Source organism: Peromyscus maniculatus, chromosome 22 (assembly GCF_049852395.1).
Source record: "Peromyscus maniculatus bairdii isolate BWxNUB_F1_BW_parent chromosome 22, HU_Pman_BW_mat_3.1, whole genome shotgun sequence".
NCBI lineage: Eukaryota > Metazoa > Chordata > Mammalia > Rodentia > Cricetidae > Peromyscus > Peromyscus maniculatus.
Genome location: NC_134873.1, coordinates 31696378 through 31710871, shown reverse-complemented (window position 1 = coordinate 31710871; position 14494 = coordinate 31696378). Strand labels below are relative to the sequence as shown.

The 14494-nt window shown below is 54.1% G+C and overlaps 1 protein-coding gene across 1 annotated transcript in view; it reads left to right on the top strand.

Moving 5' to 3' along the window:
- The first annotated feature begins 1066 nt into the window (after positions 1–1066).
- Hpcal1 (hippocalcin like 1) overlaps positions 1067–14494 on the top strand; it is a 110430-nt gene continuing 97002 nt past the window's right edge. The window contains exon 1 of the mRNA XM_006976611.4: positions 1067–1310. The gene's annotated coding sequence lies outside the window, so the exon portion shown is untranslated. The remainder of the gene's footprint in view (positions 1311–14494) is intronic.

Below are 14494 nucleotides of genomic sequence, written 5' to 3'. Positions count from 1 at the left end.
TCCCCTGGCAGCCTCCCGTGTAGTAGGAGTTCACTCACATGTTTTTGTGGAGGAGGATTTGAAGGAGGGATTTGAGTTTTTCCCTAGAGACGCCAGAGAGACAGTTCCGTCTCTGTACAGCAGGCTCGCCCAGCTCCTCATATAAAGCTGTTTCTGTGGTTACCTGTCTTCTGGGATGTTTGCAGTGGGTGGGCATGGCAGGTGCGATCTGCCAGGGTATGCCGGGAGCTGAAGGAAGAGCTGCTGTGCCCCGCCCTCCCCGGCACCCAGAAGGCCAGCTGTCCCTAGTATGGGAGACATCAACTGAGACCCCCCACCTCCTCACCGGGAAAACCGAAACCACACTGAATGCCAGGGAGGCCAAGACCCAAAGAAGGGCCCTCCTGAGTGCCCGTTTTATAGGTGGGGAAACTGAGGCTGAGGGAATCTAAGGGTTTTCTCGGCAAGATGGCTGGATGAGTTGGGAGAAGTAACTGCCACGGGAATCCAGGTCTTCCCGCCTCCAGGCCAGGCTCTTCCCTTTAACGAGGCGCGGGAAGGTGGGTGATAGGTGCACACGAGACTGGCAGACTGGCGTGGAGAGGGAGGGAGGCGGGCCTGGCAGGCGGCCCAGAAGGTGCTGGGGTGCCTAGGGCGACTCAGGCCGCTTTTCCACTTCCCTGGCCACCAGGGCCGCACTTCCTGCCAAGAACTGCCGGGGCGGGGGGCGCTGGAGTCAAGCCGGCCCCTCCGGGCGCCGCCTCTCGGCCTCTCCCACACCCGCAGGCCAGAGGCCAAGGGTGAGGGAGGTGGGACCCGTGCTCAGCCCCTCCCCTGCCCCGGAGTCCCGGGGGGAACTGACACCCAGCGGGGAATCTGCCAGCGGTCAGGGTGATAAGAACCAGGGGTCGCGCCCCGAGGGTCCAGCAGTGGGTGTGGCACGGGACGGGGGCGTGGCCGGGCTGCGGCCGGGGAGGTGCTAAGCCTTGGGGGCGTGGTTGCGGCGGGGGGCGGGTCCGCAGGAAACTTGAGTGTCCGCCCCCGCCGTGCGCCCCGCCCCGGCCTCCGCCTCCGGGTCCCGCCTTCTCGTCCCTTCCTTCCCGGGCTGGCGGCGGCTGCGGGTGGTGGACCTGCGGAGCGGCGGTCGCCCACACCTCGCTCCCTCCTGAGCCGGCGGATCCTTTTGTCTCTGCGAGCGGCGAAGGTCGCAGGGCCGGCGCGGCGGCTGCGGGGGGCGCACGGACGCCCGGGCTCCGAGCCACTTCCCCGGCCTCGGCCGCCGCCGAACTTGGGCTCGAGAAGCCGGCGGACCGCGTCCAGTGCCGGAGCCGGTAGGAAAGGGGCGACTGCGGGGCCGCGGGGCTGCGTGGAGGGGAGCGCGTGTGCCCCGGCTCGCTGCGACCCGGCTGTGTGTGAGTGCGCGGGTGTGTGCGCGCCGGTGCTGATGGTGCCCGTTTCTCTCTCTCTGCGTGGTGGACTTGCAGCTGACCGCGGACGGTGGCGTGGCTCTAGAATGGCGTGTCCTCGTGGGGGAATCGGTGTGCTCGGTGGGATGGTGCACTTTTCAGACTGCGTTTGTGGATTTGTGTGTCGGGGTGCAGTTGCCGGTGGGGACCAGGGCCGGGCGAGCGTGGAGCCGGGGAGCCGCTGTGCGCAGCGTGGGGGTGGCGGGGTGGGCGTGGGCGGTCTGGCCCCCGCAAGCTGAGCCCCCGGTTGGTGTCGCTCCGCGCAGTGCGTAGCTCAGGAACATGATGATGGTACGGCTAGGACCCCACGGGCGCAGTGCCTGCCTCGTGGGCAGCGGGCATTGATCCCCACCCCCCGACACCCCCGGGAGGGAGGACAGGTCCACGGGGTCCACGTGGGACGCTTGTGAGCTTCGAAGAGGGATGGGACCCGCGCGGTGGTGATCAGCTCTGGGACAGTGGGGATAAAAAAACAACGCAGCCCTGGTCTCGCCGTTACCCGCCCTGAGACCTGAGCCAGACACGCCACCTTCTTTCTTGGCTCGCAGTTTGCGTCTCTATCATATGGGTTCGGCCCCCTCTGGAGCTGTCTTGACCGAGTGAGAACGCACTATGTGCAGTTCTTGACCCAGAGCCTTGCACACAGTAGGTGCTCTTCGCTGGCTTCTCCTCTCTTTTTTAAAAAAAAAGAAATCTGTTTTGCCTATATTGTGGATGACGCTCTCATTTCCTCCTCGGCTGTGGTTTGTGCCTCCCTTCCTGGCTCTAACTTCACAGCGAAAGCTTGGAGAATCGAGAAAGTTTAGGCGGCTGGGTGCGCTGCCTCCTCCCCGCACCTCGCGGGGCTGCGTGGCGCGGCCTTTCGGGGGTGTGGGAGCCCGCCGTGCGCGGCGCCAGCCCGGAAAGCTCCCGCATCCGTGAAGGGTTCCGAAAGGCTGAGACGACTGCGGACTTGGGAGCCCTTCTGTTCAACAAGTGCCCGTGGGGGGGGGGGCGGGGGGGGCGGGGGGGGGGAGTGATGTCGCTTGTGGGATTCGAGTCGCTATGTGAAAGCGGCGGTCTCCGCAGACTCGCAGTCTCGGGTTCCTGGAGCCTTCCTCCTGGCCTGGTCATTCGGGAGGCCACCCTCTGCTCTCCTAGCCGCTACCGAGTCCACCCAGAGGAGGAGGATGGCCAGGACTCCAAACCCTGTTAGACACTGCCCCACCCCCCTCAAGCCCCACCTACCCCTGCTTGCATGCGGTCAGCCTGATGCAGGAGGCCAGGGTCCGCGTGGTACCCCTCCTTCCAGTTCCAACCATTGATTAAAAAAAAGATACACACACACACACACACACACACACACACACACACACACACACACACACACACACGTATATAAAATAGTATTGAAACCTGGTTAAAAGAAAAAAACTACACTGCCCTGATATGCATCCTGTTCTTGGCAGTTTATTCAGCCCAAACAGCACCTGAGCATCTGCTCTGCGCCAGCCAGAGAGGCACATGGGGCTGCTGCCGCGGCCCTGACGAGTCCCTGGATTGCTTCTCTTCTCTGCCTTGTTCTTCTCAGGACCCTTCCCAGTTTAAGAACAGCCTTTAAGCAAGGGAGGAACAGACCCTTTTGGTGCCAGGGATTCTCAGAATGGAGCTCTGGTGGGGACTGGGCTGGGGTGGGGATGCCTGCCACCGGCCTTTGTATGGGATGTGTTCCAGAGTCCGGCATGTTCCTCAGTGCTCCCGATTTGTGCTCTGTCAGAAGCTGGCAGAGCTTGCGGGCGTTGAGACATGGGAGCAGAAGAAACCTCTGGTTTGGGTCCTTCGGTTTGTCTTCAGAGCCCTGAGATCTCTGGGATGATGGCCATCCAGGGATGTCATAAGCTGATGCGTCATCCTGATTTGACGTTGGGGACTCACTTTACAAAAACCACCTGTTCTGAGTCTTATCAAATGATTTTATATCCTAAAGAGAAAAGGGCTTTTGATTGGAATCTTATCTCCCCCAGATCAGATTTAATAATCATTTTTAAAAACCAGCCTGGCTTTCCCAGCTCAGAAGACAGACCCCAAAGCTGTCTTGCTTCGCCTTGCTTTGCCAGTTAGAGCCAGCCCTTTGTCTCAGGCAAACCAGTATTTTGGCCTTCGATCTATTTCTGTTTCACTTTTGAGAGCGCCTGTAATTACGGAGCTCTTGAGGTTTTATTGGCTAATGTGCCAATGGGAAGGCCCAGGGGCTGTGCCTCTCCTTGTCTGGGGATGTAATGTCACTGCCTAGCCCGGACCGCTCCTTGGAGCCCTGCTTTTACACTATTTCCTAGGTGGAGCACAGCTGTCACTGTGTCCTAACAGGCCAGGAGTCGTGACTTTGAGAATGGATGTCTGCAAGCCTGTTGGCTTGTAGAGAGAGATCAGGGCAGGTGGACAGCCCCGAGGAACAGGGGTTTGTCCAAACTCTGGCCATATACTTACTCCTGACCAACAGTGAGCTGAGAGGGGGTGGGGGAGGGAGGGAAAGAGGGAGGGAGGGAGGGAGGGAGAGAGAGAGAACTTGAGGGACTTGTTTTAGACTCTGGCCCAGTCCTTCTCTCTGACCACAAGGCTGTGCACAATTAGAAGTTCCCACGGACGAAAAGGAAGGGGTCCAGGGCCCCTTGCTAGATCAGCTCCATCCCTACCCAGAAAGACTGTTTCTTTTGTTAGCTGGTTGACCTGCAGCTCTTGTTTGGAGCTCAGTCCTCAGGATCCCAAGGGCTGCCTTTCCCATACAGCTCCACCCTGGCTAGGCAGCAGGATGACTTCTGTGTCTTCCTCTCAAACTCCCTCTAAGACTTTGGGTTGCCCCCTTATAAATGGTGGAACTCTGGGATTACCTACAGTCCGGCCGTAATCCCAGGCCCTCCCAGGGAGCCCCAGTGTTTACTTGCGATTGAAGGTGAAGGTGTTGGCAACTCTTTATCTAGGTTAGGATCTGGTTTATCTTAGGACCTGTTGCATTCCAGCAAGTCCCAAACCATGCTTGTTTGGTGTGGGAGAATGCTTTCAATTTATGAGTTGCTGGCCCAGGCTTGACGGGGGATTATGTATGTTTTTGAGTGTTTGTCAGGATCTGATGTCATTGTGCTTGGGAAGGGAGGGCCGACACTTGGGGATTTTAATTGTGCTCGGCTTTGGGGCTCCCTGCTCAAACCTACAGTCTTTGGGGGCTTCTTTGGAGTGGCTGTGTATCTGTAAATCTCACATAGGTCTTGTAGCTAGCTCCTTTTGAGGTGGGCTCTTCATCTGTAGAGGATGTAATTACATAGAGTCCAGGGTGGGCTGAGGGGCTCATCCCTTAGCGCCCCTTGCTCTGTGTAGGAGAAGAACAACATTCAGTTCAAAAGCACTTCCTAGTGGGGCAAGCTGAAGTATATAACTTCCGGCAATCAATATAGTTGACAGGTGGGACATTTCTTAGGTGCTGATGAGCAAGGTGTGAGTCTAAAGAAATCACACACACACACACACACACACACACACACACACACACACACACACTGTTAGAGAGCCCTACCTTGGCCATGGTGGTTGACGTGAAAATGAATTTCCAAGGCAAAGCTTTACCCCTCAGCATTCATGACCCGTGACTAACTGAACACTCCCTTCTCCCGGCCCTCCCGGGTTATCCTCTCCTGCCAGCCTGAGGGCAGGAAACAGCGCTTCTTAGAGACCTTTTCCTCCACCTTAACGATCCCAGCGCACCCCCAAACACTTGCTAACCTAGTGGTCCTGCTTTCCCGGTGCTGTATTCATTTCTTGGTGGTGTTTTAGGTACAACCTAAGTTGGCAAGCAGCCCAGGAGTCTGGGGGTAGGGGGTGGCAATTCAGGGCTACCTGTCCTCCTTCCACAGTCTCCTCCAGGAGCCCACCCTGGGTCTCTGACTAGGAAAACTCAAGACTGGTAACCACACCATAGTGAAGATTCCCATGATGCTAAAGAAGGCAAGAAAGGGGGTGGGGCTCTCTCTCGCTCTGTGGCAGAGCACTTGCCTGACATGCGTCAGGCTCTAGGCTCCACCCCCAGGACTGCCCATCAAATTAAAAATGGAAGCAGGCCTGGCTTGGGGGTGGGGTGGGGGACTCAATTTATAAAGCCTTCATGGATTTTACTTCCGTATCCTTGGGTCTTTGTTGAAATCCTTCCTTGCTCTGAGTCTGCCTCAGCCAAGGGTCTCTCAGTCGGAGTAGTACAGGTGTGCACCTGCCGGATCCCCCAAAACTGGGTGTCACACACCTGTGCCACCCCTTGGCTGCAGCCCTGGTTCCATGTTCTGGGATGGGATATGGGGTTCATGATACCCATCCCAGCTGGTCCAAAACTCTGTGTTGAGCCCAGATCTTCTACCTGTCACGACTAGACAACCTTCTCTCCTCATCTGTGAGAGCTCTGTGTCTCAGGAAGGGTTGAGGGCTTGTTTCTGTCCCTCACTGAACATGGTGAATCTTCAAAGTGAATCTGGAATGCCCTCCGAAGCCCGAGCCACCAGCGGCTCCATGTCCGGTGCCTTCTGGACACACAGCCCTGCCAGCAGCTCCGTGTACAGGATGTACACTTGGTCATCTTGCCCTCCCCACTCAGGTTTGTCCTCTTACAGAGTAAGCGTGATTGCCCACGCCTCCTGCAGCCTCTTCCAGTCAGGCTCTGGGAAAGCTGGACCTGGGCTTTCCTGCTGATGGTGCAAAATTAGGGTGGGTCTTGAGCTGAGGATGGGGCAGGAAAATCATCAAAAAGCCTTTGGAACTTGCTGGGCAGTGGTGGCTCACGCCTGTAATCCCAGCACTCGGGAGGCAGAGTGGATCTCTGTGAGTTCGAGGCCAGCCTGGTCTTCAGAGCGAGATCCAGGACAGGCTCCAAAGCTACACAGAGAAACCTTGTCTAGAAAAAAACAAAACAAAACAAAACAAAAAAAACCCCAAATAAACAAAAAACGTCTTTGGAGCTCAAGGGACCCATGTGGAGCCCATGCCCACCTAGGAGCAAGGGGCCTTCCAGGGGAAATGCCCTCTAAGTGGGAGAGGAGTGGGGAGTAGAGGAGCTGGGTGATTCCCAACCTCTCTCCCGCTCCTCTTCCTCCGGAACTATGTAACTACAAGGTCCCTACCTCTGTAATGATATACTGTGACTCAGACAAAGTTAGGTCCACTTTAAGTGTACAGTTCAATGATTTTTCTATCAATTTACCGTTATGTAACCATTACCATCACCCGTCAAAGGCTCCCTGAATCTTTTCTGAATGATGCCTCATCCTCGTGGGCAGTCACTTCCCGGCCCAGCCACCATCCCACGCAGCCACTCGTGGTCAGATTTCCACGTCTTACCTTTCTTCCCTCCTTCCCCTTCCTAGGTTTGATTCAAGGGATCTCTTCCTTGGAGTCGGTCTGGAGTCTTCCAGGTAGAATGGACTTTTTGCCTCCATGTTGATTGAGGGAACTGGGCTCTCTGATTGGTTGGTCTCCCTGGCCTATACCTAGCGTAGTCCCGGTACCCAAGATATTCTCAGAGGGTGTGAGCTGGACTCACTAGAGTTGCTCCCATCATAGTTTTCTTATCTAAGTACCCAATATCCAGTAGAGCAAGTACCCAGTAGAGCATTGGAATTTGGGGTCCAGGGTATGTGCACTTCAGGTGATGTGGGGGCCTTGCTACGCATCATCTTATTTCGTGAAAAACGTGGGAAGCAAATGCCATCAAACTTGACCTTTAGAGATGAAAGCTGAGGAGGTCCGGAGCAAAATAAAGAGCCTAAGACTCTCTGTGCACTGGAAGCTGAAGAACCAAGAACTAAGCCAGGCCTTCTGCTCTGCTATGGTGGTCGCTGTGGCCTGGGTAGACATTCTGTTTTCCATCCACAAGACTTGTCATCACTTCCTGAGCCACGGTAGCAGCTTTCAGGGCAAGAGTGGGACACGGTGTGTCTTCGTTTGCCTCCGTGTCTGGTCCAGCTGGCAGAAGTAGCTGGATTATAGACACGTAGCAAGTTCTTTGGGGAATGACGTGGTGAGGGTGGCCATCCTTGGGTGGGTGGGGGGGAGTGGTCGAGCGTCAAAGTGTGCGTCGATGCTTTGCGCATTGCAGGAGGTGTGCTCTCGTGGCACTTCTGGGTACTGAGGAAGCTGGCGGAGGAAGGTACCCCGTTCGACGGGATGCCCCAGCAGAGGCGCGCCGTGGTACCCTCACCCCATGCAGCCAGTACTCAGATCTCGGGCCTCCAGACACGCCGTCAGGTCCTAGGTTGCTTCTCTCCCAGTGATAGAGTTAATTCTCATGGTAGACAATGAGGATGTCTTGTGTCCTTCCATTTGCAAAATAGCTTGGGAGAAGACGGACCTGTGGACCTGTGGCCCAGCCATGGTGCGTGCTCTCTGATATATTTTTGTCTAGGAGGGTTCTGGGCCCACCTGGACCTTCAGGAGAGGTGGCGAGTCTGCGGCCACTGTCGCTGTCACAGCCTCCTTGGCTGGCTGCACCTCTGTGCCATGAGATATCCCTTTCCTAATTCAGGTTGAAGGGACTGACGGGCCTGTGTGTGAAGGCTCCTGGAAGGGAGCCAGGAAGGGTCTGGGTTCGGAGTTTGGAAGACTACCACTTGGGGGTCTTCTTGGGCTCATGGCTTCTGAGAACCTCTTCTCGGGTTTCCTGTTGCACCAACAGGGACCCTAACTTTGGGGGCTCCCCCAGATTGCTCTGCAGGTTGCTTTTCATGATGAGCGCGTGACCGGGGAGTGCTTGGGAAGCGTGCGCTGCCTGCGGGTGCTGGTGTGTTTTTAGGATTATTGGGAGTGTTCGCAGTCAGCCCCAGAGCAGTGTGCTTGTGAATGCTACCATGTTCTTCCTCCAGAGAGGGACTGCTCAGCGCTCCGCTTTCTCTCTGCAAAGGGCGCTTCCTGGAAGCGGAACCAGTGGCAGTCCTCACCCCTCCCTGCCACCCCTCCCTTTCCTTTAGCTTCCCTGTAATCCATTTTTGGAGGGAGCTTAGAACCTCTTACAAATCAGTCATTTCCGGCACCATGCAGGGTTGCTTTGTTTTTTGTTTTTGTTTGTTTTCCCCTGTTTACTGGGAGGGGGATGTTAATAGATGCTGTCCAGGGGCTGGAGAGATGGCTCAGCACAGCCTGGGATCCAAGCAGGGCTTTTCCACACAACCCTTGCCCAAATGTAGCCGTGAAGGGATGTCCAACCCTTCCACCATGTCTGCGTGGGTCCTGTGCTTGGTGGTGCAGCCTGGACAGTGGCCCAGCCGTGGCTTCCAGGCGTGGCACGTGACCTGTGGCTGCTGCCTTGGCCTCTTCAGTTAGTGAAGTTAGAAACAAGCTTGTCTGGGAGACACCCATGTCAGAACTCTGGCCTCTCCTGGAGGATGCCACTGCCTCCATCCTGGAGTCATGGATGAAGATTCCCCCACTCGCTATCATGTGCTCCTAATGCTCGTCTATTGCTGAATCCAAAATAGGGTGGCCTGATGATCCCCTGACCCCCTGTCAGGTGAGAACTTGTAGTTTGGGGATGTTACTAAGAATGGGCCAGACAAAAGAAAGTACAGGTGAGGAATTCAGGGTCTCTTAGCCGGGGGGACTCTGCAATGTAAGGGGTTCCCTGTAGCCAGTAGCTAATGGGATATATCCACAGAGTCTATTTGAAGGTCAAAGGAATTTACGTGGGGTTTAACTCGCATCCAGAATAAAGGAGTTGGTCACAGAATCCTGTTGGGGTGGGGCAGGGTCGGACGCCGTTCTCAGGAGAGCTCTGCCTTGATCCGTATCAGCATCTAAGACCACAAGGTAGTGCAGAGAAGAGGGCTCACATACGTGCATCCCAGGTCTTACGGGTCCCTGGCGGCCACGCCCAAGGGGCAGGTCCCAAGCAGCTCCCTGCTGCCTCACTAGGGGCGGAGCTTCAGGGCCTGGCACCAACAGCCACCCACTCCAAGTAGCTCCCTCCCATAGCTTGTCCTGGGGAAGTTACTGTCTCTCTAGGAAAACCACGTCCCCAGGTCAGCATCCTCACCGTCATCACCACCCATCGTCCTTGTCACTATCACTGCTGGTAGCCGTTATCACCACCTTTTGCCATCATTGTAAAAACCGTTATCATCATGACCATCGCCACAGTCATCACCGTTATCACCTCCACAGTCATCACCGTTATCACCTCTATGGTCACCACCACCACCCCTATCGTGGTTGTCGGCACCACCATCACCCAGTCTCAGCCTTGATTCGGCCTTTGGGCCGTGTTCCCGCCTTGTGGTGTGACGGCCCCGGGGTTATGGATTGTAGTTAGGAGGAGACCTGGCGCAGGATGATTGTCGGCCTAGATAACTTGAATTGAATGCGCGGTGGAGTGTGATTCTGAAACCGGCTCCGGGAGAATTACTGATGTGGAAGCTTCTGGGGGAAAAAAAATCCCATCCGTTCATCCATTCTTTCAGGCCAGTGTTATCGGACGGTGGTGTCCTCTCTGCTCCTCCCGAGAGCCCAGCTGTACTGCCTGGGCCTGCTTTGCCCACCAGCTCCAAGGCAGTGGGCCTCTGGAGCTGGAGCCCTGCAGATTTCTCCTAGTTGACACTTCCTCGCTGGCGTAGAGCCAGGGGCACAATGGATGCCCAGGTGTGGGCTGGCACAACCTCCATTTGCTCAACTATAGGATGGTGGATTGCACTGAATTATTTACCATCGCCACAGCTTGCCTGAGGGGTTCGCTCTGCAGGCTGGCGTGGTCAGGCCAACGCACCGGCAGCAGCGTTTCCTGTGCATGCCGCTGATTGGTGTGTGCGCGTTCTGGACACTGGTTAAAACTGGGATGCAGTGGCCTGGAAGCCATGGGGACTTTATGGGTTGCGGGGATGACCCCTCTCCTGCCCGCGTCTGGTTTTGACTTGGCATAGGAAGCCTTACTCTCTAGAGTTCAGCCTCCTTGTTGGTCAAATGGGGTTTCTGGCTGGATAACATCCAAGTCCTCTGTCAGCTCCACAGTTCAGGGGAAAAAAATGATTTAAAAAAAAATGTAGACTTATGTGATAAGACATATCCAACGAAGAACATACTGAGAAAATGTATGTAGCTAGACTGACTGCAAAAAAGAAAAAAAATTAAGGAAGAACCTCTTAGAAAATGCAGACACCTTGGCAACTGCCGTATTGAGAGGAAGCATTGCCGAACGTGATATTAGGAGGGGACCCAAGAGTGGGGTACAGACAAAACAGAAGCAGAAGTGGGGGGGCGGGTGTTGAATCTGGAGGGCTGAGCTCTGGGGCTTTCAGCCTGGTGCCACCATTCAGCCTTGGTTCTTAACTCCCTGTCACGTGGGATGACAAGGCAGGGCTCCTGGGAAGGAGACGGCCTTGCCCACAGTGGGAGGCCGGCAGAGGTTTGCAGGTAAGCTCAGGGCTCTGGACTCCATGTCTTATCTAGAAGCTGCCCACTGTTCCCTCAGGGTGCCCTAGCAAGGAAAGCCACTGGTGAGGACGCAGTCCTCCTCACTTTAATGATGGGTTTTCGTATGTGGGAGGGTCTATGCTGATGAGCTAAGAGACTGACTGGGAGGAGGCTGTGCTTCTTATTTTGATTAATTGTAAACCAGGGGGACGTCAGCTTTATGAAGTATTGCATAGCACAAGCAATCACATGATGTTTCAGACCAAAGTATGTTTAGTGATGTAAAACTCTGACCAGCTTTTGCTTCAAATTGGTCTTGTGAGAGAACTCCTAAGAATTCTTTTAAAATTAGCACAGTCGGATCGTAGGAGCTGGTTCCTGGGGTTGAACTCGGGAGGTTTCAGCATTTCCTAAGTACGGGGTTGGGAACCAAAATATACAGTTATACGGACAGCTTCATCTTACTTACGTTTGAGAGGGAATCGTCAGAGGACACCCGTGGGAAGGAACAGGCTAAACTGAGACAGGCGTTGAGTATGGCTGGGAGAGGAAGAGGAAGAGGAAGAACGGAAGAGAGACAGGTGCCAGATGTTGTGACCCATGCATGTATTTTCATCTCTTAGGAAGCAGGGGCAGAGGAGGGTCAGTAGTTCAAGGCCAGCCTCAGTGACAGTGAGTTTAAAGACAAACTGAGCCTTGTTTAAAAACAAAACAAACAAAATAACAACACCCACACACAAAAACAAACAAAAAAATCACCACCAACAACAAAAAAAGAAAGAAAGAGAGAAAAAAAGAAAGAAAGACAGAAAGAGAGAGAGAGAGAGAGAGGGGGGGGAGGGAGGGAGGGAGGGAGGGAGGGAGGGAGGGAGGGAGGAAGGAAGGAAGGAAGGAAGGAAGGAAGGAAGGAAGGAAGGAAGGAAGGAAGGAAGGAAGGAAGAGGGATGAAGGAAGGAAGGCTGGTTGGCTTTTAAAGGAACCCGGACACAAATATCCTTGCTCATCCCATCCCTAGCATACGCTCTCTAATTTGTTTACCCGACTTCCTCCTTATCCCCAGACTGTCTGGAACCCACAACTTCCATACTTGTGACCGTGTGAATTAATGGAAATGTATCATAAATACGCCATTAGGATTTGCTAACTCAATCTAAACTCAATATGGAGTAAAACGCATTAGCTGGATATAAGGAGAAACGTCCAGAGTCCTCCGAGAAATCCGCCTCGTCACTGCGGCCGAGGGCAGTTTGTTCCCGATCCTCGGTGCGCTCCTGCTTTGTTTGTTTGGACTTGGGCGTTCGCTTGTCTCTTGATCTGAAGAAGGCTTCCAGCTCCTGATGCCTTCACACAGAGTATTAATTAAAACAAGTGTGTGTGTGTGTGCACTTGCGCGTGCATTGCACATGCATCTTTGGAGGTCAGAAGACACCTTGCCAGGGCCGGCTCTTCCCTCCCACCGTGTGGGTTCAAGGCATCACACTCAGGTTGTGGGGCCTGGCAGCAGACCCCTTTTTCTGCTGAGCCACGTTGAGGTGGCTTACTTACAGCCCTTACTTGGGGTATTTTGAATCCCTGGTGCCAGCGAGCGTTTTCATTGCCCTTACTTCTTCGGACACCATCTCCTGTCTGTCTGTCCATCTGTCTGTCTGATGTGTCCAGTTTCTGTTTAGAGTAACCTTTGGTGTCCCTGTCCAGCCATTTCCTGATGACCTGGAGGTGGGACGTGCCGGCATCCTCCCGGTGAGAATCCTTCATGTTCTCATTTGACTCAGATGCTTCGGGGTGGTGCTGGCTGAGAGTGGGCCGTCTCAACCTTGGTTAGGGTCAGGCCGGACTTTTGGTGGCATCCCTCCAAAGGCCGTCTTCCCTGATGTTTTTCAGCAGCTCAGTCTGCCAGAGTCAGGCTGTTGAATCAGCAATGGAAAGTTAAGAACATGAGGCAGCCGTAAGAGAAATGGGCTGATAGAAGGATTAATTTTAGGGGAATGCGGGAGAGAGGTGTTGGAAGCTGGGCTGCCTCCGGACAAGTGGCATCGTTGTGGCTCGTGGGAAACCTGGGGCTGCCTGTTCTGTCAGCTCAGCGGCTGCTCACTGTTTCTTAGATTAAATGTGTTTCAAAGCTTTATGGCCTGGTCTCTGTATTCACGATGTGGAGAAAGAAAATTGCAGTTGTCAGCAAAATTCCATTGCGTCTGATGTCTATCTCCAAGACCTTCACTGTAAGGAAACCAGAGGATTAAAGAACAGGGGCTCTGGTGTTCAGAAGCTGCTCTTCCTCATGCTGAGTCCTCTGGCAATTCCAGCACCGAGACAGGAAGTCTGCTTGCCCACCTATCACTGAAGACAGGTATGTTACTATGGAGACCAGGTATGTCACTCTGGTTTCCTGGGTACCCCAGTCATCCTAGAAATAGGATCAGCCCCACCTTAGGAATGTGTGTGCATTAACTTGCTCTACGCAGAGGTGAGCGCTTTATTTTACTCACAGCGTGATTTCTGACATCATTTGCTTTCGGCTCTCTCTCCTGCTTAATTATTGATAGCCACCCCCCCTTCCCCTGCCAGAAACACTTAATGTATTGAGACCATCTATTGAACCCAACAACAAACCTTTGAAACCGTTTACTAAAGCTAGGAAGCTTGTTTAGCAAGAAGGATGAGTTCCCTGTAGAAGTCAGCAAATGAGTTCAACCATTATGGGCTGTGTGCCCAGCCTTGACCCAGGGCCCAGGACACCGTTGGAGCTGGGCTGCTGGGTTTCTGTTATGGCCATAGTCTCTCTCTGTTCTCAGTGCTCTGTCACGGAATACCTGAGAGAACATCCTCAAAAGGCCAGGCGTGGTGGCACACACCTTTAAACCCAGCACTCGGGAGGCAGAGACGGTGTGGATCTCTGGGAGTTCAAGGCCGTCGTGGTCTACATAGTGAGTGTTAGGACAACCAGGGCTACGTGGTGACAGCCTGTCTCCAAACAAACAAAAAAAATCTTGGAAGGTAGAGAGGGGCCGGCAGATGGTCTAGCTAGTTAAGGGCAGTTGCTGCCAACCTTGGACAACCTGAGTTCCACCCCGGGGCTTACGTGGTAGAAGGAGAGAACCCACTTCCAAAGGCTGTTCTCTTGACCTCTCCAGGCAATAAAAATGGTTACATGTAATATAAAAAACATAGCAGTAGAGAGGTTTATTCGAGTTCACTATTTTGGAGGTATGTGTGACTCTGAAGTGTCACTTGGTGGCATAGGAAGTATGGTTGATGGGAAACAAAGGGAGAGGAAGGTGGCAGGGTCCCATAGTTCCTCTCTAGGGCATGCCCTTGATGACCTAACTTCCTTTCAGTAGGCCCCACCTCTGGAGGAGTGTAGCAGGAATCTTACAAAGTTCTTATTAATAAGACAAGCCTGGAGCCAAGTATTGGGGTGAAGCTGGAAGATCAGAGAAGCAGAACAAGCCACAGCTTCCTCACCTGGCCAACTTCTCAGTTGGTCTTGTTTCCTCAGACTGGAAGCTTCTGTGTCCTCATCCCAATGGCCCTCAGCTGAACTGCTGCTTGAAAGCCTGAAGCTTAACCAGCCAAATGCTTCTAGTTCCTGGTCCTCACACCTTATGTACCTTTCTGCTTTCTACCACCACTCCCTGGGATTA